The sequence below is a fragment of the Microcaecilia unicolor genome, chromosome 1, assembly GCF_901765095.1.
Source record: "Microcaecilia unicolor chromosome 1, aMicUni1.1, whole genome shotgun sequence".
Lineage (NCBI taxonomy): Eukaryota > Metazoa > Chordata > Amphibia > Gymnophiona > Siphonopidae > Microcaecilia > Microcaecilia unicolor.
Window position 1 is genome coordinate 309,606,950 of NC_044031.1, and position 21,967 is coordinate 309,628,916.

The 21,967-nt window shown below is 44.2% G+C and overlaps 1 protein-coding gene across 1 annotated transcript in view; it reads right to left on the bottom strand.

Annotated features, from left to right (window-relative positions):
* TMEM184B (transmembrane protein 184B) overlaps nucleotides 1-21,967 on the bottom strand; it is a 192,406-nt gene that overhangs the window by 139,906 nt on the left and 30,533 nt on the right. The gene's annotated exons all lie outside the window — the stretch shown is intronic.

Consider the following 21,967-nt stretch of genomic DNA (forward strand, 5'->3'; position numbering starts at 1 on the left):
ATCTCTAGGGAAGACCTAAATGTCAAGATTTGGGCATCCCCGACCATATTATTGAAATGAAAGATGGACGCCCACCTTGTTTACAGGTTTCCCCGCTCCTTCGCTGGGACATCCTGCGAGGACATCCTCAGGAAACTTGGGTGCCCCTTTCGATGATGCCCCTCCACAGGTGCATTGCAGAGGGATGCTTCGCGCAGTGCTCTCTGCACCTGTGTCAAACCTTCTAGGATATTCTAGTCAGTAAAGCGAAGATACTTATCCTGTACTACTACTACTACTATTTAACATTTCTAGAGCGCTACAAAGTGTACGCAGCGCTGTAGCAGGTATTCTCTGTGTTGCACAGTCCAGGCTTTATAACAAGCTTTGTGGAGCATGAGAAATGCTCCACCGCGCATGCATGGGTACTTTCCTGCCCGCTGCAAGGGTATGGTTCCCACACTTAAATACTACAGCAAGAAAAATAAAAATAGGAGACAACTCCTAAGGGAGGAGGGAGGGTTTGTGACAATATAAGGCCTGCTGTCCTCAGAATACCTGCTAAAGGTAAGTATCTTCACTTTCCCTGAGGACAAGCCTAGGGGGTGGAGTTGGACTCTAGGCCCTAAACAGATGCTGCAACACTGTCTGCCCAAACCGACTATAGCATTGGATATCCTGCTTGAGGCAGTAATGAAATGTGAATGTGTGAAGACCACATCAGCGCCTTGCAAGTTTCTTCACTGGAAGCTGATCGCAAGTGGGCTACTGACGCAGTCATGGCTCTGACATTTGAGCCTTGACATGACCCTCCAGTGTCAGCCTTGCCTGAGCATAAGTGAAAAAAAAATGCAATCTGTCAGCGAATTAGAGATTGTGTGTTTCCCGCTGGTGACCCCAATCCTGTTGGGATCAAAAGAAACAAAAAGTTGGGCAGACTATCTGTGGGGCCTTGTCCGCTACATGCAGTAGGCTAATGCTCGCTTGCAGTCCAAGGTGTGCAAGGTGCTCTCGCCAGGATGGGCATGAGGTTAGGGAAAGTGTTGGCAAGACAATCGACTAGTTCAGATGGAACTCCGACACAACCTTTGGTAGGAAACTTAGGGTGCGTGTAGAGGACTACTCTGTTAGTTATTTGTTACATTTGTATCCCACATTTTCCCACCTATTTGTAGGCTCAATGTGGCTTACATAGTACCGGAGAGGACTTTGCAGGCTCCGGTGTGAACAAATGCAGGGTGATGTTATGGTAAGTTCAAGTTCATGTGGCACAGCTACATTAGGGAATCGGAAAATGGAAGAGTTGTGTTATGTCCATTACGTGCTTTAGTTTGGATGTGTTGAAGATTAGGCATTTAAGTTGGATCGGTAGGGTATACCTTTTTAAACAGGTTGGTTTTTAGTGATTTCCGGAAGTTTAGGTGGTCGTACGTCGTTTTCAAGGCTTTTGGTAATGCGTTCCACAGTTATGTGCTTATGTAGGAAGAACTAGATGCGTAAGTTGTTTTGTATTTAAGTCCTTTGCAGCTTGAGTGCAGATTTAGATAAGATCATGTTGATTCAGATGTATTTTTAATTGGTAAGTCAATCAAGTCTGTCATGTAACTCGGGGCTTCTCCGTAGATGATTTTGTGAATCAGGGTGCAGATTTTGAAGGCAATGCGTTCTTTGATTCGGAGCCATTGTAGTTTTTTTGCGGAGGGGTTTTGCGCTTTCAAATCGTGTTTTACCTAATATAAGCCTAGCTGCCGTGTTTTGAGCGGTCTGAAGTTTCTTTAAGGTTTGTTCTTTACATCCCGCATAAATTCCATTGCCGTAATCTAAGTAGCTTAGTACCATTGATTGTATCAGGTTGCGAAATGTTTCCCTCGGGAAGAACTGCTTCACGAGTTTGAGTTTCCACACTGAGTAGAACATTTTCTTTGTTGTGGATGCCACTTGGCTCTCTAGTGTTAAGTTATGGTCCATTGTAACACCAAGGATTTTCAAGCTGTCTGAGATAGGAAGGGTGTGTTGGGGTGATGATACTTGTGGGGATGTCCGCACTGTGTTGGGATGAGAGGATGAGACAATGAGTTTTTTCTTTATTGAGTTGAAATGCATTTGCCCATGAATCCATGATATTCAGGCCAAGCTTGATTTCGTTGGTGATTTCTGTCAGTTTGGTTTTGTAATGAATGTATATTGTGACATCGTCTACATATATGAAAGGGTTAAAGGCCATGGTTGGATAAGGACTTGGCAAGTGGGGTCATCATTAAGTTGAATAGGATCGGTGATAGCGGTGATCCTTGCGGTACTACACAGTCTGCTTTCCATGGTGATATGTTTGAATTTGATTTTACTTGGTATGTTCTTGTGCTTAGGAAGCTCTTGATCCAGTTAAGTATGTTTCCACCAATCCCGAACTTATCTAGTAATCTTATTAATATATTATGATTTACCCTGTCGAATGCACCAGACATGTCGAATTGGAGGAGAAGGATGTTTTTGCCTATTGCTATTTCCTCCTTGAATTTGGCTAGAAGAGTGAGTAATACTGTTTCCGTGCTGTGGAGGGGGCAAAAGCCTGACTGTGATTCGTGTAATATTGAGAATTTGTTTATGTAATCTGTAAGTTGTTTGGTTACCATGCTTTCCATCAGTTTGACCACCAATGGGATAGATGCTACTGGACAGTAGTTAGTGATTTCGTTTGGTTTTTTTTCTTGGTATCTTTTGGTATTGGGGTGAGTAGGATATTGCCATTTTCCTTAGGGAAGAGGCCTTGCTGAAGCATGTAATTTACGTGGGATGTGAAGTCTGTTATGAAGCGGTCAGGGGCGGATTTCATTAGGTAGCTGGGACAGGTATCTAGTTTACAGTGAGTGTTGGAAAACCTACTAATCGCCTGGGTAACTGTTTTGACAGTAAGGAGGGTGAAGTTTAACCAGGTCCGATCTGCCGGGTATTCTCCAATGGTTGGGTCCAATTCATTAAGGAAGTTTTCAATGTCGGTGTTGTTCTGAGGTAGCTTGTTGCGTAGGTTTACAATTTTTTCATTGAAGAACTTCGCAAGTTTATCGCCAGATGGGATGTCTGTATGTGTAGTAGTGACCAAGTTGGTGTCTAGGAGTTTGTTCACGAGTTGGTATAATTTCTTCATGTCTTTGTAATCTGACCCTATTTTGGTTTTATAGTATGATCTTTTGGCCTGTCTTATTGTGTATTTGTATTTTTTTTTTATTTGTTTCCATGTGTTGAGTGTATGTTTATCTTTTGTTTTATTTCACGCTCGTTCGAGTTTCCTGGTTTGTGTTTTTAACTTTATTCAGTTCATCGTTTCAAGTTATGCTTGCGTGGGGTTCTTGTTCATAAGGGCGCAGTTTCATCTAGTATGCTTTTGCATCTTTTGTCCCATTCTATGAGGTAGTAAATGGAGTCTGTTTGTGTTGCCCATTCGTTATTGTATATTAGTTGCCAGAATGTTTTTGTGTCTACTTGACCTCTTGTTCTGTAGGATGCGTGTTCTAGTATTCGTTGTATACCCTTCTTCTGCCAATGTAGGGATAAGTTTAGTTTGTAGTGGTCGGTCCAGGGTGCCTCTGTCCATTTCGTATTTCATATTGTTAGGTTCTGGTCTGTTGAGAGTTTGTGTGAGATGAGATCAAGTGTGTAACCTTTGACATGGGTTGCTTGCATTTGTGGCCATTTGAGATCGCATAAACGGAGAAATTCCTTACATTCTCGTGCGTTGATAGAGTTCGGGTCTTCTAAGTGAAGGTTGATGTCTCCTAGTACTAGTGTATTGGAGTTGGTTACACATGTGTTTGAAATGAAGTCCATGAAGTTGGTCTGGCCTTTGTTCCAATTTACCTGGAGGTCTGTAAAACAAGACACAATTCAAATGATCGCGTAGGGTTTTGTTGTGGATTCTGATTGAGGCAATTTCAAGTTGAGGTGTTATGGACGGCAGTGGTTTCGGTGGTAAAGTCGGACCAATAGATTAGTGCTATGCCTCTGCCTCTCTTTTCTTTTCTGGTCCAGTGTGTGATTTTGTATCCTGGAGGGCACAGGTCTAGGATTATAGGGTCCTTTTGGTCATGGATCCAAGTTTAAGTGAGGAAGAGTACGTTAAGGTTTTCTGACATGATCCAGTCTGTTAGTATTGCTGTTTTATTTACAGCGGATCTGGCGTTGACGTAGCCCACTTGGATTGTTTGGAATGGGTCTTCTGTGTTTGGTGTTAAGTGGACTTTTGTTAGTTGTCGTTTCTTTGTTGAGGTGAGTTTGTTTGGGCCCTTCTTTCCCTTCTGTTGTGGTTGTTCGCATGTAAGTGTTCTTCCTCTGTTTAGGATGTTGTCAGTTTGGTGAGGTGTGTTGTATTTGATCAATCTATGATGATTGTGTAGTATGGGTATGATGTTTTCTGCAAGTGGGGTGGTTAGTGTTACGTGGATCAGTGTTAAGGAGTAGATTATTAGGAGTAGTTTGAGGGTATTCATTATGGTATATATTTCCTGTGGTTACTATTAAGACCGTGTTGCCCCAATCTGTTCTCATCACAAGCCTGCCTTCTCCGGTTGATCAAATGCAGTGCAAAAGGTTCCTTCTCAGGCACACCCGTCCTGCTGAAGGTGTCTTCAGTTCACTAGCAATTATTCAGTTTTTACTTTGGTTTTTACTGTCAGGCCTTTCAAGCCTTGTCAGTTGTAAAGTCTCAATATCTTGAAATATAATAGGCACTTCACTCACGGTCTGGTGATCGGACACGTTGCCCAGGGCACAGAGACTCCACAACCCTGGGAGTTGTGTCTATGTTGGAGGTAGACACGGGGGGGGGGGGGGGGGGCAGCAGCCTCAGGCTGCCGCTACTGCTTTGCTCTGAGCCCCTCGGAGCCTGTCTCCGGGGCCTCCGCCGCGTTGCCCCTTCTCCTCTTGTCGCTGCTGCTGCGCTCTGGTCTCGGTACCCTCCGAGAGCGTCCTCACGCCTCCATAACTCCCATGCTCCTGGGGCAGCTCCACCGGACAGTGCTCCCTTTCCTGCTGCCATCTGAGGAACCGGCGGGCGGACGGGTAAGGAGGCAGAGCCTCTTCACTTCATCTCTTAACAGAAACTTATTTGTAACATTCTTGAAATTCTGCTGCCCTTCTTGAGCTCATCTGGATATGACCTACTGAATATCGGCTTTATGTGTTTGAAAAAAAAAAAAAAAAAAGAGCTACTATATCTTGGCCATGGATGGGGTGTTCTTTCTTCTAATTTGGATTCCCTTGATGGACTTTCTGCAATAGTGATATCTGTTCTGGTAGTTCAGCGTCTGCATCAGGTGGGGTGAAGATCACAACATGCACCAAAAGTAAAGGGAATGGAACTGAGTGCTGCTCTAGCTTCAGTACAATCACAGCTTTATGATTTTCTATTCAGGCCCAACTTTAGCTGTTCTTCTTGTATTCTGAGTCCTAATATGCTTGTTTTGTGTTCCTCACCTTCAAATACAGTCTGGATGGACCTCCGATGATCACAGTGGCTACCCTTGATTTTTCACAGCATGTGCCAGAGCTCCGGTGCCCACCCCTGCTCTAAAAGGGAGCACTCTAAGTTAACCAAAATTAATCCTCTGCAATAATTCCCCCGTTTCAGCTCAGGTGAGCTCTATTGAGGCAGACTAAGCCAAACTAATCAGGAAAGCATATGTCAACTGAAGCTTGAAAAAGAAGAAATTGATAAAATTTGGGATGGGATTAAGGTGCAGAAACACCCTACTAATAATAGTCCAGTGAAATGAATGAAGCTATGTACAACTTCATCCTTGTCCCATATTATATATTTATTATTATTTTTAATATCCAGGACTAGCCTGGGGTATCTCTGTACCATGCACATTTAAAAGTGGCATGCAGTCAGTGGGTCAGGTGCCAGGGCATTGTATTCTCTGAATCCCCCAGCCCTGCCCAACAACACGTTTTACCTTTGATTCAGTTGGTCTCTTCCCTTGTCAGCAACAGAGCAGACAGCACAATTGGTGCAAAGGAGTATAAGGTGTATAAGGTGCATCCACGACTAGAGCTTGGAGCTCAGTGACCCTACGAGCTGAAGTAACAGTCACGAAGAAAATAACCTTTCAGGTCAAGCACTTCAGATGGTAGGAATTCAGTGGCTGAAAAGGAGCTCTCATCAGCTGGGTGAGGTCCCATGACACAGGCAGAGGTTTGACAGGGGGTTTTGACAAAAGCAAACCCCTCATGAAGCAAACAACTAAAGGCTGTCCAGAGATGGGCTTAGCCTCTACACGTTGATAACCACCACCTGCACTGAGGTTAACCCCTTACAGAATTAGTCTTAAGACCAGACTCGGAAAGGTGCAGAAGGTATTCAAGCAGGGACTGTGTAGGACAGTAAACAGGATCTAGGGCCTTGCCCTCACACCAGACAGCAAACTTCCTCCATTTGAAAGAATAACACCGCTTAGTGGAATCTTTCTTGGAAGCCAGCAAGACCTCTGACAGAGAGAAGCAAATTCTAGGCTCTCAACATCCAGGCTGTGAGGGCCAGAGACTGAAAATTGGGACATAGAAGAGATCCCCCATTCTGCATGATGAGGGTCGGAAAACACTCCAATCTCCATGGTTCTTTGGAGGATAATTCCAGAAGAAGAGACAACCAGAGCTACCGAGGCCAGAAAGGTGCGATTAAGATCATAATCCCGTGATCTTGCTCGAGTATCAGCAGTCTTCCCCACAAGAGGAATGGGAGGATACACATACAGTAGACAAGTCCCCCAATGCAGGAGAAAGGCATCTAACACTAGTCTGCCGTGGGCCTGAAGCCTGGAGCAGAACTGAGGAACTTTGTGATTCACCTGAGTGGCAAAGACATCCACCGACAGTGTGCCGCACGCTCGGAAGAGCTGGCGGGCAACACCCATATTGAAACACCACTCGTGCTGTTGCATGACCCTGCTGTCTGTCAGTCAGTCTGTTATTTTTGCCCATAAGGTAAGTGGCCCAAAGGAACGTGCCATGTTGATGAGCCCAGTGCCACATCTGGACAGCCTCCTGACACAGAGGGTATGATCCAGTGCCCCCCTGCTTGTTGGTGTAATACATTGCAACCTGTCTGTTAGAATGAGCACAATTTAGTTAGCCAATCTCTGAAAGCCTTTATAGAATTCCAGATCGCCCGGAGCTCCAGAAGATTGATCTGAAGACCCGTTTCCTGAGGGACTATGTTCCCAGAGTGTGCAGTTCATCTACACAAGCTCTCCAACCCAGTAACGATGCATCTGTCATCAGCACTTTTTGAGGCTGGGGAAATTGGAAGTCCCAGGGTCAAATTGGATCAAATAGTCCATCAGAGCAGAGAGTGAACACCCTGGTACCACTGGGGGACTAGGGTCCATTGGGTTGATCTCATGTGAAGGCGTGTCATGGGTGTTACATAAACTGTGGAGGCCATGTGGATGATCGTTCCCTGGTGCTTACTAAAGCTCTGTAAAATGACCTTTTAGACCCTCTGACTGCTATCATGAATAAGTCATTGAAGGAAGAAGCTGTTCCTGTGGCTCTACAAAGGCTTCTGTTCGTCCCTTGTTGATGGGTAGTGCTCTGGATCCTACTCAGATAGTAAATTATCGTCCTAATTCGTCCTTGAAATTTGTGGCAAAAATTTTGGAGAAGCTGGTGCTGGATCAATTGCAGGATTTTCTGGAGCAGAATGAGTTAATTGATGTATTTCAGTATGACTTTAGAGCTAAGCATTCTACTGACACATTATTATTATGAATTGATTCAATACATGCTGGATTTGATCGAGGTGAGGAATATCATGATATTCTTGAATGTTTCTGCTGGCTTTGACAATTCATCGTGACATACTGCTTAACACGCTGTACTCCTTGGATATTCAGGGTACTGTGTTGTAGTGGTTTTGTTCTTTTTTTGTCTGATCGTTTTTGATTTTGCTTGTTTTTTTAAATAGAGTTTTTATGGATGGGTACAAGCTATTTGATGTCAGTCTGCCATGAGCTCTCATGCTTGGGAGTCTATTATTGGCTTTACGCTGAAGACATTCAGTTTTTTTTTTCTGATGCAGCAGTCTGTTCCCAATACTTTGTCTTTTCTTACGATGTGCTTTCAAAAGCTAGGAGCTTGGTGTTCTGCCAACAGATTGCGACTGAATCTAAGAAAAACTCAGATTCCATTTCTGTCAAATCATTTGGATCCTGGGTCGTAGCCTGGTGCACTGAATTTTGCAGGTGTCGAAATTCTTATTACTACCGAGTTTAAGTACCTTGGTGTGATTTTGGATTCTAAGTTGTCTTTTAAGTATCATATAAAGAGGGTTATTCAGACAGCTTAATATAGACAGATTATTGCAATGCTTAAAGAAGCTGCTCTCTGAAGTTAATTTTCAGACTGTTTTGTAGACTTTGGTACTGACAGTGTTAGATTACTGTAACTCTGTACCTTGGCCTCTCAAAGTTTATGAGCCATTCCCTGCAGATTGTGCAAAATTCTGCCACCAGGCTCTCGTCTGGTTTGTCAAACCTTAGCCATATTACACTGGCTTTGAGGGATTTGCACTGGCTTCCAGTGTACTGGCAGATCAGTTTCAAGGTTCTGACTCTAATTTTTAAAGCCTTGAAAGCTGATGCTCCTCCCTCATTGCTTTCTTTTTAGCTTTTATCATCAGCCCTCTTGAAATTTGTGTTATATTGGTAAGTGCTTAGATATCTCTTCTTTTAGGTGAGACTGGGAAATTGCTAGCATCTCGATTTGGAATACCTTGCCAGTGGAAATGCAAGTGGTGTCATCCATTGTGTAATTCAGGAAGCAGTTGAAATCACTCTTACTCAGTCGTGATGTAGGAGGCTGCTCACTGTACAATGTTAGTTGCTGCGTTTGTTTTTAAATATGCACTGTCACAATCAGGAGCGTAGCCAGACCTGCCATTTCAGCTGGGCCCCGAGTTAAACTGGGTGGGCCCTTCCCATCCTCATACATATATACATTTTTTTAACCTTTCCCTCTGACCCTGCAGCCCATCTCTTCCCTCTTCCCATCCATCCCCCTGCCTCTACTCACACCCATTCTTGCCTCAGGCCCACCCAGCTTGGAGGTAGGCCGTTGAAGGGGTTGTTCTCTGGAGAGAAAGAGAGCGAGAGACAGGTAGATGCTGAGTGTGTGTGGGGGGAAGGGGCAGATGCGTTGCTGCCAGCGGAGAAGAGAAAGAGAGAGGATGAGGTACTGCCAATGAGGTGTTTTGGGGGGTACGCCACTGGTCACAATGCTAATGACTACGTACATTCTTGTGTTGTACGCTGACTGGATAGACCGGTTTATAAATATTTTAAATAAATAAAATAAAGTTGCAGATAAGATTATGCATTATCAGCTTATGAATTTTCTAAGTAAAACTAATGCCTTGCACCCTAGACAGGCAGGTTTCGGACTTTAGAAATACAGAAACAGTGACTGTGGGTATGAAACTATATCTGCACACACTTGGAAGAGGGTTAGAACATTATCCTAATCCATTTCCTTTGAAATAAGCATAGCTCTTTGTTGCCCCCTCCCAATTACACGAGATTAACCTTAGGGAGACTAGCTTAGATTGGCTCTCTGCATTTCTCAGAAAACAATACTCCAAGTTAGATGACACTTCTGTTGCTGTTCCCCTCACTCTACATGCTTCATTTTGTTTCCGACACTCCTGGACACATTATTTCAATCACTGGGCATTGCCATATTCATGTGTGCTGAGGACATCCCGCTCCAGTTAACGACTAATGCAACAGTCTATTCTTTGGGTCCACTGAACTACTTCCTAGACACTCTGGCCAACTGGCTGCATGAACCTGAGCTGAAACGTTACCTTTCCAAACCAGAAGCTACTATTTTTTTCAGAAAGGCCTCATTCTCATGGTTCTATCCTCCTTGTATTGAGAGTGTTTCTATTGCATTTAAACACACTATAAAGGTCTTAGGAGTCCTTACTGATAATCAACTGATGCTCCATTCACAGATCTGCTCCTTCTTTTTTGCCCGCTGCAGTATTCATTCCATTTGCCCATTTATCAGTAATAACAAGCTTAAGAATTTAATACATACGTTAATTTAAGAGAAGAAAGGCCCAAGCCTGCAATGTATCTAATAGGGCTCTTATGTACTCTAAATCACTGGACCAGGAGTAGGTGGAACTTTGGGTAGTTTATTTCAAACCCATGTAACTCCAAACACCTCTGCCTGTTGCCCCTTCCTGCAATGTGCTTTTGACTACACAATCATCCAGATAGGGAAACACATACAATCCTAGCCATCATAGATATACTGCTACCAGCACTAGACATCTGGTGAACACCCTGGGAGCTGACACAAGGCCAAATGGCAGCATGCAGTACTGGTAGTGGTGTTTTCCCATGCAAAACAGGAGATACTTCCTGTGACTGGGAAGTATTAAAATGTTTACCCAGGGAAATCCTGAACGTTTCTTTGACAAAATTTCTTCAGGGCCCTTGGGTCTATGATGGAATGGAAGCCTCCCTTTTTGGGGGCACAAGGAAGTACTCTGAATAGAATCCCTTTCCTTCTTCCCCTGGTGGCATGGGTTTAATTAAACATATTAGCCTGGAGAAGAGTGAAGATTTCCTCTACGAGTACCTGCTTGTGCTGAGAGTTCAGTAACTATGCTCTTGGTGGGCAATTTAATGGTTTTTGCTGCCAATGGAGGGCGTAACTGAGACAGATTATTTGAAGCACACACCACCAGAGGTTACAAGATGCCACCTGTGATGGTAAACATTCAGCCTCCCCCCCCCCCCCCCCCACCCCTGTCCTTGCACGAAGTACGATCCTAGTCTCTAACTCCAGGGAAGCTTCCTCCCCCGACAAAGAGTTTTACAGTATGCATCAAGGTCGATTCCCTTCAAGGTGCTGGTGTTAAAACCATAACAATAGCCATACTGGGTGAGACCAATGGTCCATCTAGCCCAGTATCCTTTTTCCAACAGTGGCCAAGCCAGGTCACAAGTATCTGGAAGAAACCTAAATAGTGGCAACAAATGTAACCAATCTCAGAGCATGCAGTAGTTTTCCCATGTCTGTCTCAATAGCACATTATGAACATTTCCTCCAGGAACTTGTCCAAATCTTTTTAAAATCCAGATATGTTAACTGCTATTACATCCTCCGGCAAAGAGTTCCAGAGCTTAGCTATTCGTTGAGTGAAAAAATATTTCCTCCTATTTGTTTTCAAAGTATTTCCATAGAACTTCCTTGAGTGTTCCCTGGTCTTTGTACTTTTGGAAGTAGTATATAAAAAATAATAAAAAAATTCACTTTTACTTGTTCTACACCACAATCATATCTCCCCTTATCCATCCCTTTTCCAAGCTGAAGAGCACTAACCTCTTTAAACTTTCCTGATATGAGAGGAGGTCCATACCCTTTATAATTTTGGTCGCTCTTCTTTGAACCTTTTCTAATTCCGCTATATCTATCTTTTTGAGATACGGAAACCAGAACTGAATGAGATTACAACATGGAGCAATACAGAGGCACTATAATATTTTTGGTCTCATTTACCATCCCTTTCCTAATAATTCCTAGCATCCTGTTTGCTTTTTTGGCAACCACCACCACACACTCAGCAGAAGATTTCAGAATATTATCTACAATGACACCTAGATCTTCTCTTGGGTGCTGACCTAGCATCAGGTAAATATGATTCAGATTATTCAATGCGCATCACTTTGCATTCGTCCACATTAAAATTTGTTTGCCATTTGGATGCCCATTCTTCCAATTTCCTAAGGCCTTCCTGCAATATTTCACAGTCCGCACGTGTTTTAACAACCTTGAAGAGTTTTCTGTTTTTTGAAAACTGAATCACCTCACTTGTCGTTCTGATTTCCAGATCATTTATCAGTGTTAAATAGCACCAGCCCCAGTACTGATCCCTATGGCACTCCACTATTCACCCTCCTCCATTGAGAGAAATGACCATTTAACCCTACCCTCTCTTTCCATCCAATAACCAATTCCTAACTCACTCCCAGGAACTTTGTCAAAAGCTTTCTGAAAGTCTAGACACATTAGGGAAAGGGAATGGCACTTATATACTGCCTTTCTGTGGGTTTTCCAACTACATTCAAAGCGGTTTACATATTATATACAGGTACTTATTTGTACCTGGGGCAATGGAGGGTTAAGTGACTTGCCCAGAGATACAAGGAGCTGCAGTGGGAATTGAACCCAGTTTCCCAGGATCAGAGTCCGCTGCACTAACCACTAGGCTACTCCTCCGGCTCAACTTTAGCCACATGTTTATTCATGCTTTCAAAGAAATGAAGCAAACTGATGAGGCAAGATAGATTTTAGACCTCTCTCCTCCAAGGCAGCAACAGGGGCTGCCAGACTGGAGGTGGGACTTCTGTACAATGTCCCTGTAGGTCTCCTCTATGTACCTCTCTGTCTTCCTCAGCTCCATCAAGTCTGCTACTCTATCCTCAAGACAACGGACTCATTTTCATTGGGCACACACATATAACCACTCATCAAATGGAAGATAATCATATATGTGACACTCAATGGAAAAGACTGGATAGAACCCCTCACTGCTGGACTGCTATCTCCATCTTAGTATTATAGAGTTTTTCAATAATTTAAAACTTGCTAAAGGTACAAGGATATTAGTTTAATATTAAAAAGCCTTTAGCTTATATGGTATATCCTAATTAGAACAACTGACTATAAATGAAGAGTTGTGCTAGGGGTGGGGATAGGAATGAAGACCAAACTGGGCTGTGTGTTAATGTTGTAGGCTGTGGCAGTAAGTTTAAGTTTTAAAAGTATAGGGGAAAGGGTTTAATACTATAGAAACTAAGCTGTGCTGCAAAAACAATGTTAAAACTCTATACTAGGGTTTCCTGTGACTATCAGCTCTGCTGTACACTGATGCTATGGCAAACTTAGACTTACCCTATAATTTTCTTTCCTTTAGACCTTCCAACTATTCCAGAACAATTGGGATGTTGTGACCATCGACCAGCACCTGGATACAGAATGAGGTGTGCTGTACAAGCCTGATGTGAAGACTCTTCAATTCAGTATTTGGATACTCAAGCAGTGAAAAGAACCAAGAACTTGTAACAACTGTCATCCTTCAACAACAGTTGAATGAACAAAATGAAAGGCAGCAACCTCTGAACAGTACCCCATTAGGGAAATGAAGCCAACAGCTGAAAAAGTCTGATTGACAAAGGACTGTAGAAGGAACCCATGAGTGAACTTCTGGAATAGTTGGATGGACTAAAGGAAAGAAAATTATCACATAAGATCTAATTTCTCATTCCTTTTCATCCTTCAATTATTTCAGAACAAGTGGATGTCCCAAAACAGTCTCTATGATGGGTGGGATGTGATTCCTGCCCCTCACAGAACAGATGCCCCAAAAAAGGCATCCCATTGAGAACACCATCCTTGTAATGCCTGGTGAAGGTATGCAGACGACCAAGTAGCTGCTTTACAAATGTCTGCCAGTGAAACAAAATTGGATTCGGTCCATGAAGCTGCCATGCATATCGTGGAATGAGCCTTAAACATCGCAGGAGGATTCCTACCTGAAAACAAATATGTCTATGACATAGCTTCCTTCAGTCAGAGTGCAACAGTTGGCTTTGACATCACCTAACCCTTCCCAGGCTTGCCAAAAAGCACAAAGTCTATACAATCTGCGGAACTCTTTCTCACCTCCAAGTACTGGAAAAAGTGCTCTCCTGACACAGAAAATGAAGAAACATACTCCTCCCACAACCTTCCTGAAGGAAGGTAGATCTACTGATTAACATGAAGAGTGCAGACCACTTTCGGGAGAAAGGAGGAAACTGTGCCTGCCTCTGTAAAATAGAGGAAGGGATCTCTACAAGACAGCCTGAAGCTCAGAAACGCATCTAGCTAAGCAATGGCCACCTGAAAGGTTGTCTTCAAGGTAAGATCCTTGACAGTGGAGATCTGAAGCGGTTCAAAGGGCACTGTTTGAAGAGCCTAAAGGACCAAATTCAGATTTCATTCCATACAAACTGGGTGCATAGGAGGGCATAGATGGCCGACACTTATCAAAAAAAAAAAAAGTGTACCACATCTGGATGTGCCACAGGGAAGAGTTCTGCAAACCACCCCAAAAGCATGCAAAGGCCACCACTTGTACCTTAATAGAACAAAGAGCCAGACCCTTCTGAAGTCCCAATTGGAGAAAGGATAGTATGTGAGAAACAGAATAGGAGAAAGGAGAAATAGCTCTCTGAGCACCAAGCTTCAAAATCTCCCCAAAGTCTGGCATAAAATGCAGAGAATGCTTGTTGGCCTAAAGCAATGTTATAATGATGGAGTTGGAGTAACAGAACCAGAGCATCTAAAACTCTTGGCCCATTCTCCCTGTGAAAACTGAAGGCAGGGACCTTGGCTTTGCACTTGGAGGCTATCGAGTTTAATATAGGGATCCTCATGCCCATGGAACTACTTCCAAGTAGAGAGTTTCACAGGGACAGAAATTCAACCTGTCCCCCCCCTCCCCCGCTGGAATCTCACCCGTCCCTGCCGCAAATAATCTCCTCCATCCCAGCTCTCGGCCCGCCAAGTCCTTGCCGTACCAGTCACCTTGATACCCCCCCCCCCCCACCCAAAAAAAAAGCCAGATTCTATAAGCAGTAAAAATACTAGTAAAAGTAACATAAATCATTTTCTTCTATACTTTAAGACAGCAGATGTACAGATCAGCACAGGACCCAAAGCAGTCAAAATTTCAAAGCAAGTCAGAAACAACACAGTTTATACCTAATTGTTCAACCACCCTTAGGATTCACCGTTGGGCAGTGCATTTTTTTCTAGCGAAAAAGGTGCCGGTACTAAAATGCTAGGCCACTCTTCAAGGGTGGGGTAATCACTGAGGGACCCACCCCACAATAGCCATGCTCCTTGCAACCAGTCACAGAATCTATGACAAGGCAGAATTGGTGTGTAAAGCCTGAGCTCTTTCATTAAAACATGGGGGCCATGGGTCAATTTTAGCACACAATGGAAAAGGTGCCGATACTCAGCACCCCCAAGTACCCCTCAAAAAAAGCCCTGCTCTTTCTACATAGGGATCCCTCTGTGTTTATCCCAAAACTTTTTGAATTTCATCAAGTTTTGTCTCCGCCATCTCTCCTGGGAGTGTATCCGAGACATCCACCACCCTCTACATGAATAAGTATTTGCTGACGTTACTCCTAAGTCTACCACCCTACAACCTTAATTCATGTCCTCTGGTTCTACCACTTCCCTGTCACTGAAAAAGATGTTTGTATATTAATGCCTTGCAAGTATTTAAACATTTGTATCATATCTACACTGTCCCTTATTATTTTTAGGGCACAGGTTCCCAAACCAGGTCCTGGAGGCACCCCAGCCAGTCAGGTTTTCAGGATATCCACAATGAATATTCATTAGAGACATTTGGGTGCACTGCCTCTACTGCATGCAAATGTCTTTCATGACAATTCATTATGGATATCCTGAAAACCTGACTGGTTGGGGTGCATCCAGGACCTAGTTTGGGAACCACTGTTCTAGGGTATGCATATTCAGACCTTCGTGTCTCTTTTTATACATTATTTTGGGTGCAAACCTCATACCATTTTTGTTGCCTTCTTCTGAGTGGAACAATATAGGTATTGTGTAAGGGAAAGGGAAATGGGACTTGATATACCGCCTTTCTGTGGTATTTTGCAACTACATTCAAAGCGGTTTTCAGAAGGCGTTTGACAAAGTACCTCATGAAAAACTACAGAGGAAATTGGAGAGTCATGGGATAGGAGGTAGTGTTCTACTGTGGATTAAAAACTGGTTAAAAGATAGAAAGCAGAGAGTAGGGTTAAATGGTCAGTATTTTCAATGGAGAAGGGTAGTTAGTGGGGTTCCCCAGGGGTCTGTGCTTGGACCGCTGCTTTTTAACATATTTATAAATGACCTAGAGATGGGAGTAACTAGTGAGGTAACTAAATTTGCTGATGACACAAAGTTATTCAAAGTCTTTGAATCACGGGAGGATTGTGAAAAATTACAAGAGGACCTTACGAGACCGGGAGACTGGGCGTCTAAATGGAAGATGACGTTTAATGAGCAAGTGCAAAGTGATGCATGTGGGAAAGAGGAACCTGAATTATAGCTACGTCATGCAAGGTTCCACGTTAGGATCTAGGTGTCGTCGTTGATGATACGTTGAAACCTTCTGCTCAGTGTGCTGCTGCGGCTAGGAAAGCGAATAAAATGTTGGGTATTATTAGGAAAGGTATAGAAAACAGGCATGAGGATGTTATAATGCCATTGTATCGTTCCATGGTGTGACTGCACCTTGAGTATTGTGTCCAATTCTGATCACCGCATCTCAAGAAAGATACTAGTGGAATTGGAAAAGGTGCAGAGAAGGCCAACGAAAATGATAGCGGGGATGGGACGACGTCCCTATGAAGAAAGACTAAGGAGGCTAGGGCTTTTCAGCTTGGAGAAGAGATGGCTGAGGGAAAACATGATAGAGGTATAAAAAATAATGAGTGGAGTAGAACAGGTGGATGTGAAGCGTCTGTTCACGCTTTCCAAAAATAGTAGGACTAGGGGGCATGCGATGAAACTACAATGCAGTACATTTAAAACAAATAGGAGAAAATTTTTCTTCACCCAACGCGTAATTAAACTCTGGAATTCGTTGCCGGAGAACGTGGTGAAGGCGGTTAGCTTGGCAGAGTTTAAAAAGGGTTTGGACGGTTTCCTAAAGGACAAGTCCATAGACCGCTACTAAATGGACTTGGGAAATATCCACAATTTCGGGAATAACATATATAGAATGTTTTGTACTTTTGGGAAGCTGCCAGGTGCCCTTGACCTGGATTGGCAGCTGTCGGGGACAGGATGCTGGGCTTGATGGGCCTTTGGTCTTTCCCCAGTATGGCATTACTTATGTACTTATGTACCCCATTTAACTCCATGATGGCTTATCACTAGTTTAGAGGTGGGGAAGAATCAGCTTAGGAGACTGACTTTTCTTGTAGCTTTCCTACTGCTGATTTTAATAGAGAATAGGGTACCAGAGTACCAGCTTCTCCTCTAAGCAACACTGCTGGCTGTTGCTTTTGCAAATTATATTACACTGACATATTTAAAAGGCAGCCCACAGCTGACCACTTGCAGAAAAGAAACTCAACCCACTGAACTTTCATGGTATGCAAGTGCATCCAGGCCTACACCTTCTTTCTGGAGCCTCTTTCTAGATCATTGGATACTACTGGGTTTGGGATTGATGGCAGGTGAGAAGTTGAAAAAAAGAAAACAGAGGAATGTCTCAGCTATATGTACTACCTCATTACATATTTCAATTGGGAACAAAACAAATAAAAGTTGTTTTTGTTACAAACACAAATGGACATTTGTTTTAGATTGAGCTCATGAATTTGCACTGATACTAGTTTGTATGTTTCATGACTTCTTACTTTTTGATGTGCTGTTAAAAATTTTAAAGTCAGAAATCCAGTGACCGACTACTTGGAAGTATTATATGTGGGAAAAGGTGACTAAAGTCACCACTAACAAAAAATGAGGTTTTAATGAACTTGTTAAAGCAAACAATTTGTACTACAACACTCCAAACCCCAAACATGTAACTTTTTCAGACTGCTTAAAGATCCATGACATGAAAAAAATAAAAAAAAAAAATAAAAATTTGGCCATTCTCAACATTTTGGATCTGGTACTTTAGTCACCTTTTCCTAGAGTTGGTGACATATGTTCACCTATTTACACTTGAAGAAGCAGTAGCCCTTACGCTCACTGCTGGGGAACATAACAGAAGAGAAATTATTTGGGGTAATGCACGACTATAAATCTAGCAATGACAAAAGTGTGAATTCTAGTTCCACCACTTGAACCATCTGGTACAACCACCAAACTTCACACTGCCATGCGAAAATATGGTAAAATTATGCCTTACCTGCTGATAATTTTCTTTCCTTTAGTAGCAGCAGATGAATCCAAGAACTGGTGGGTTGTGTCCTTCTACCAGCAGGTGGAGATAGAGATTACAAAGCTGAAGGCAGTGATACCAGACGGCCAGCTTCTCCTTCACCTCAGTACATGTCTCATCACCAAACAGAATCGGACAAGAAACCAGGAAGCCTTCCTTACCAAACATAAAAAACAGAAACTTGACAGTCTGACTTAAGAGAAATCACAACTGCGATGGAGTCCTCTTCAGTGGCTCTGTTCTCTTTCCTCTTCTTTTTTTTTTTTTGAAAACTAAAGACCAGAACAAGAACGGCTGACAAAGGGCGGGATCCTGGATTGATCTGCTGCTACTAAAGGAAAGAAAATTATCAGCAAGTAAGGCATAATTTTACCTTCTTTAGCCTATGCAGCAGATGAATCCAAGAACTGGTGGGATGTACCAAAACAATCCCTAAGTAAAGTGGGAAGTCGCCGCTCCCCGAGACAGAACCACCGCTGCAAAGGCAGCATCTGAATAGCGAAAGCACACCCGTTCCGCCCAAGAAGTTGATAGCAAACTTGTGAAATGAGCCTGGAATGCCATCGGCGGGATGCAACCTTTCCAAAAACTCCACAAATTATCTGCAATCCAACGAGAAAAAAAATATCAGATCAGACCAGAGGCTGCCGTCCCACAGCAAGAACCAGCAACAAATACAAAGAGAAGATCTGAATGCTGAAAAACATGCAACATCTGCAAATACCGGAGAGCCCTCTGAACATCCAGAAGACGAAGCGCCGTGTACTCTGTGTGAAAATCCCCCTCCCGAAATAAGGGAAGAAAGAGAAGCTGAAAGAGAAAAGCCAAACCACAGCCGGAAAATAGAGAAGGAACCGAAAGCAAGGTCACTCCAGACTCAGCAAATTGCAGAAAAACACAGCTCGGAATGGCTGCACTAAAACTTCAGACACTCTGCGTGCCGAAGAATTGGCGACCCAAAACACCACTTCTAAGTTCCTAAGCAAAGCATTCTGCAAAGGAACAAAAGGAGTCCAAAGCAATGCTCAGTAGACAAGGAACCCCAAGCTAGACTCGGAGAATATGAACGAGGTTTCAGGGAGAAGGTCGCAACAGCAGAGGAGAAAAGAACTCTGCAAGAAATGCACCACCTCCGAGTGAAGGTCATGCCCTTCTGCAACCCATCCTGCAGAAAGAACTCAAATCGCTGTGGAACAGACGCCCACAATGAAGACCAAGCGTGGCCCGCAACCAGCCTCAAAAAATCCTCAACACCTGAGAATACGAGGTTGCAGTGGACCGTGGACCACATACAAGATTGCAACAGAACAGTAACCACAGCATCCAAAGAACTCTGTTCCTCAGAGTCAACCTCTCAAAACACCAGGCCGTAAGACCAAAGCGAAAGGGATCATCCACTCAGGAGCAGACCCATAACTAAGAGCCCGGAGTCAAGCGGATCCAAAATGAAGGCACCACCAGGAGCCTCACTCTATCCACGTACCAAGTGCTCTGTGGTTAATGTGGAGCTACCAGAATGACCCGACCCCGGTGGAGAACGATCTGAAAAGACCTCGGCCACAGAGAGGCAACACTATCGAAGAACGTCCTCCGGCCAAGGATGCAATAGAACAACCAGCCCTGCCAAATCACCCTCTCTCCGATGACAGAAGAAAGAAGGCACCTGGGCGTCCAGCTGGAACGCCATCAGATCTACCTACGGAGCTCTCTACCTGAGGCCATGTTGGAGAAGCACTGGTGTGGAATAACCATTCTGCCGAGACCAGAAGATGGCAGAAAAGAGAACTCACCGTAGGAAAAGTCCACAAAGTGGGCAACGTAGAAACGGAACACAAGGTCCTCTGCAAATTCCATGGGGGCGACACGCCCTGATGGCCACAGTCTGACTCTGAGACCCACTCTGTTGAAGAAGCAGCCACCGCCTCATCTTCTCCGACGGCAGAAGCACCGCCTAGCCCGCAACGTGTCCTGAAGTGCTAGAACACGAACAGCACCAAACGCAGGTCCAGGCGGGGGAGACAGCACAAGCACCGCCTGGCCTGCAATGTGTCCTGAAAGGCAAGAAGACGAACAGCGCCAAAAGCAGATCCAGGCGGGGAAGAAGGCACAAGCACTGCCTGGCCTGCACTGTGTCCTGAAAGGCTAGAAGACGAACAGCGTCAAAAGCAGATCCAGGCAGGAGATTGGCTACACCGTCCCCTCTGCCATCTACCACCCCAGAGATGGAAGGAGGAGGCAAAGGGCTTTCCAGTCCGAGAGACTCGCATCCGTGACCACCACCATCCACTGTGGAGGTGCCAAGGCATCCCTTCCACAGGGAGGAATTGCGAAACCACCAGTTCATGCGCCAGCATACCAAGAACAGCCATGGAAGACACTGCTGACACTCCTGAAACACAGGAGACCACCCGTCGAGAAGCAAGAGCTGTAGATGTTGTCTATGAGCACCGCCCACAGCACTATCTCCAAAGTGTCCGCCACAGAGCCCAAGACATGAATGCATAGCCAGGCCCGAGGACTCAGCACCCTGAGCAGTCTGTGCACCCAAGTCTGAACCTAGATCCTCCAATCCTCGGTCAAGAAACAAAAATCGTACCAGAGCTGTCTGGAATGGGACGAGGTGGCTCATTTGAAGGGTGACCACCCAGCTCAAGGATTCCAAGAAGACCCGGGAACATAAACTCTCATCTAGAGTAAGGTGCACTCTGATGCTGTCCTCGCGGAGAATGCTGCAAAATTCCCAAACCTAGGAAAAGGTGAATGCAACCATAGCCATGCCGACAGGCAAAGTCTAGAACTGAACATGAGGGCTCAGAACGGCCAAACAGAGAAACCGCAGATGATGGGGCCAAAGAGGAAAGAAAAGGAATGCTTCCTAAGGAAGAACTGAAGCAGCTCTGAATATAGCTAGCTGTCCAATATAAAGAAAAAGTGCAATAAAAGCCTTAAAGACACTGCAACAAACAGCTAACTAGAAGTGCCACAGATACAGTGGAAGTTGGAATGCAATAATTTGATCAGAATCAGACAGCAGAACTAGAAGAGCAGAGCTGCTGTGGGAAACCACCACTGCTAACCTTTGACACTGTAGTCTAGTGTAAACTGTCCCAGCTATGGAAAGAACTGCTTGTCAAGGCAAGCAATACGAGAGAGGGAAGTAAAATATGTCCCATAAGTAGCTGGAGGGCCACAGTTTCCAAGGGCTGAATTAAAAAAGGAACTGTTAGCTCCCCTACCAGACTTCTGCAACATATAGGCATCAAGAGCAGCATAAATCCCCTGCCCAAAGAAGCCCCCAGTGCTTGATGTGCATCCCGAAAAATAACAAGGCACATCGCAGGACCATCAGATTCCTTCTGGAAAACAGCCCTCTAGAACCCATCTGCCCGAGATGGGCATAAAAACTCCCCCAATCATGAAAAGGGCTACTGTGGCCAAGCTCTCTTAAGAAGAAAGGTTCAAATTAAGGGTCCCACAGCAGAGGATATCCTGCTCAGAAGATATAGAAACAGCTTAAAGTAATTCTGTTCTTTCCTTGGATCCCCTTGCATAGTGGGGACAGTTTGAGAAGAATTTGTGCCACTGTCCCAGCTACATGCAAACAGTTTCTGACTCAACAGTGATTTTGGTAAAGGAAACCAAAGACTGGAGAAAATAAAGGGGAATCCCCTGGACCAGCAGTCTCTAATGGAACACAAGGTCCTTTAGGAGAAGCCTCCCCTCCCCTCCCCCCTGCCCACATCAAGGCCACAGGGCAGGAAAGGATCAGAGCTGATATCATGAGAAAAAAAGAGGGCCACGCCAGCAAAAAGGCGCGTGTTCCCGCCATTTTAGCGTGGGAAAAGGCTGCTCGAGGAAGGGGAACTTCAGCACTTCCCTCTCCAGTGTTCAAACACGCCACCACACAGATTCCCACTGCGCAGCATCTGCTACCGCAGGAGGAACAGCTTTCAA